This window comes from Primulina huaijiensis, chromosome 12, assembly GCF_012295235.1.
Source record: "Primulina huaijiensis isolate GDHJ02 chromosome 12, ASM1229523v2, whole genome shotgun sequence".
NCBI classification, from domain to species: Eukaryota; Viridiplantae; Streptophyta; class Magnoliopsida; order Lamiales; family Gesneriaceae; genus Primulina; species Primulina huaijiensis.
In genome coordinates, this window is record NC_133317.1 from 9,643,748 (window position 1) to 9,648,098 (window position 4,351).

The window sequence follows — 4,351 nt, forward strand, 5'->3', positions numbered from 1 at the left end:
CTCTGAAATCTTCAATGTGCAAATTGCGTGTTTTTGTGATCGAGATGAGAGACAGCTTCAATGATGTCCTTGATCTCTTATTTATAGATGTAGATTTTTATCTCCACAAGAAAACCTAAACCACAAGGAAGGTAAGAGTTTTAATAGGAATAAACTCTTTTTAAACACTAATACTATATCTCATCAATCTTCTATCACAAATAACAAATCTTCGAATATATTTGAATTAATGTCTTGTTATCTAAGAAAGGTAAAATCATATTAAATATTTACTCAATCAAATCAACAAGGAAAAGTATATTGGGGAAATAATTTAAATCAATATATCATTTAAACTTGGAGATATTATTTCCCTTCACTTTCATTTATTGAGAATTATTTGTTTTCATCACCATTGTTTTAAATTTTAAACCACATGTGCACTTTTGATTTTATTTCCCATATTTATTCTCATCTCTTCCGATTTTTTTCTTAATCAATTTAACGAATGATTTAAATTTTAAATCATGGATAATTTTATATTTTATTTTAACGATTTAATTTTAAATCTTAGTTACATATTTGTACATATCTCTTCAGATTTTTACTCTAACTACTACATCCAATTACCCTTTCCCATCGTTATCTTCATTTGCTTGCATCCACATTATTTCAAATTTTACATTTCAAATACAATTAACATTCCATTTTACCGTTTACATTCATATATTTTATTCATTTTAAATTATATTTTTCTCTCTCTCTTCTCGATTGTTCTTGGCGCACGTTTAAATTAAGTTGCTATACCAACTGAGCTATAGCCCTTAATGTGAATTTGTATGTTCAATTCTTACTAGATGCAAACCAACGGGACCGTTTCACCCGTGCTCATGAATGTCTTTCTTCATCAACTTGAAAATCTTACTTTGTGAAAAAAAGGAAGATCTCCACTCATTTCATTCATTCAGTGTTGAGTGGAGATCTTCCTACCCTCTTGCTAATTACCAAGAATTACTACAGTAGGATGACTACTACATCAAATTCCAAAACAAAGATTCAAATATTAAACTATCCAATTTATGGAATTCTTCTCCTACAGTGAAACATCAGGTAAGATTCAAAATTACATCTATTATTTTTTCATTCATGCCTTTACTGTTTTATTATGCTTTTTTCCCAAAAAAAAATGTTTATTTCCTTCTTTATGTTGATTCTTGTTTTCTATGCTCAATTTTTATTCCTAACCGAATTCAACAAAATTCTATATTGTTTCCGGAATTCTTATTGCAGATGTAACAATATCAAACTTATCATTATTAAGTGGGTAAGATATGAGACCGACCTTTGGCTTAAGTAGTTTAACACGCTTTCCCTGTAACCGGCTCATGTTTGAGCCCTCCCAACCCATAGTTTAGAAAATCTCAAAAAGTGGGTGAGATAATATTATATTATGTAATATCTGTTAGAGTAGGTGTCCGTCGAGACAAGTGTTGGCCGAGTGTTCGTAATGAAACTCTATGTATAAACAATCTTTGTTTTAATAATATTTGAAATTATTGTTTTGGCACATCTTTATCTGTATAGCCATGCTAGTTGCATAGATAAATTCTTTGAATATACAAATAGTAGAAAGAATATGATATGCTCATATGATGAGTATCATGAAACTCATATTTGAAATACTGTATATTCTAAACAGTTCCTAGTCGATTCAGCCGCCGCTAAGAAGGATATAGGCCGCTCGATTTTAAGACTTGTATCTGCGATGTGAGTATCATGTTTCATTGGTAAGGGACATTGTGATGTCCGAGCATGCAGATAGGTGCTCTTAGTAGAGTGCACTGAACAAACCTTCATAAAGGACTTTTCAAGTGGTTCTCACTTATCGAGTGGAAACGTCCTAGTTTATGGTTGTATACCATTAGTTCTTATGACCCGGGACAACATTGAGACTCTATATGCTAGCGTTGCACCTTGATTTGTTTACCGACTCTTATGGGGTCATCAGGTGGCAAGGTTGGGTGTTCTGTCGAAACATATAGGAGTTGATGCATTGTAGTCGGGGATTCACCGCTTACCTTCGGGTATAGATATCCGATGTGTATATAGTATGAAATCTCTGATCAGAGTGTTGGTGGTAATTATGAAAGAGGTTTCATAGAATGTAAATTTTGATTTTCATAAACATTATTATGGACTAAATTAAATTAATTCAAGTGTTGAATTAATTAAACACTAGTGGACCTAGTAGAGTCCAAATAATTAAATTAATTCAAGTGTTGAATTAATTAAACAACATTAGGCCTTGTAGTGCCCAATTAGAAATAATTATTAAACTAGTGGGGTTGAGTAAAATCAAATAAAGTTTAAATGGTCTCATATGTGTTTGAGACATTTAAATAAAAGTTCATGGGCCTTGTAATTGTTACGAGTCCAAATAGAATTACATGATTGGGAGATGAAAGGTTGGAGACAACTTTTGAGTTAATGGCATGCACATGCAACTTTTTCGTTTTAACTTTTTCATACATCAAGAAAAATAATCCTTCTCTCCTCCCACAAGCACTTGGCCGAAATTTTAGCACAAAAAATTCTCTCAATTTTCTTCTTCAATTGTTGAGGAAAGAAAACACTTCTCAAAGAAAAATCTTTTAATTTTTCTAGTGCAAAATTAGAGGGGAACTAGCTTGTTGGTGGTGGGCTTTATTTTGAGCAAGGAGTGCTCAAAAGAGGCTTGTAGATTGTCATCACTTGAAGAGCTTAGTTGTTTGACAACTAAGTTGGAGCCACAATAAATCTTTTAAGATTGATAGGTATATTTCTCTAAACACACTATGTATGACATATTTTTGTGTTATGTTATTTGCTACACTACTAGTGGGTGCTCGGTTTTTACTTGTTGAAAAACAATTTTTGAAACTTCCGTTATGCATCCGGCCACCGTAACCGACCCCCTTTCAATATCAATATCGCAAATGTAGCAATGTCAAAAGTTTGTTGCAAACGTAGCAATAATTGTGAGATATTATACTTTTTTTTTTCCCTATATTGTAAAATAAATAGTTTTATTCAAATATTCATATACATTGTTACTTTATTCTGGAAGTGTTGGATCTCGGTTTTCTACGTGCTCAAACGCAGCGGAAGTTTTAAAATTTTTATTTTATTTTGAAAACAAAATAACTTTTGGACACTCGTATGGTTTTCACGAATTAAATATACATAGGATGTTCAGAAAATTATACCTTTGTGAATTAAATCACTGGACTCCAACTAATCCGGTATAAACGGATTAGCTCTTGTTGATTCCCTTCGAACTTTCTTCAAGAAATCATCCTATCAAGTCCACGACTAGATAGTGTGTTCCTCTTCCAATTTTCACTAGAAAATATGAAAGATATTTTGCGTAGGAGAGAAAATAATTGAGAGACGGCACAATAATTCTTTTCTCAAAAGCAAGTGACCGAATTTTTCTCTTATTGGAGATGGGAGTCTCGAAGGTTATATTGTGGTAGGTGGTGGTCTAGGGTTTTTCTTTTAATGTATTATTTATAATTAACTTAAACCCTAACTACATAATTAACATTAATGGGCTTAATTTAATTAATTTGGCTAGTCCAACTAGTTTAATTAATTTAATCAAAGTCCATTAAAACTTTAATTATTTAATATGTTGGACTTGTACTCCTACAAGCCCATTAAACACATTATCCATCATATTTAATTTATTAATTAATCAACTCAACTTTTGAGCTTAATAAATTAAATAAATTATAAATTCAACATTTGAATTTATTATTTAAATTATAAATTCAACTCCTTGAATTTTTATCACCTCCAAAATTTAATATTTAACAAACCCAACATTTGAGTTTAATAAATTAAATTCTCAAATTTTATAAATTCAACTACTTGAATTTATTCTCTTAAAATTTAATTATCATAAATTCAACTCCTTGAATTTACTATATAACATAAATTCAACTTCTTGAATTTATTCTCTCAACGGGAACAAACAATCCAGTGCTTGTGTGACCCTCAATGGTTCAGGGATACAGCTAGCCGTGGGTTCACAACTCCTTGTGATTCAGAATAACATTTATTCTTATTCGGGCTTACCCTAGTTAGCCCCATTCTTTTCATCAACACCTTGATCAAGAATGTCAGAACTCATTTCTGATTGCACCCATCGGATCATGGTAAGAGCGTCTAGTAGCATCGCCCCATGATCCTCTAGGTATCACTGATAGTGCCTGCAAGAACCAGTCGATTATGATTAACGTACAGTACGGTCCCTTCATCTCATATATCCCGATCGAATCTGCAACCATTGGTTCATCGAGGGTTGCATATTAATTCGATAACTATGTGA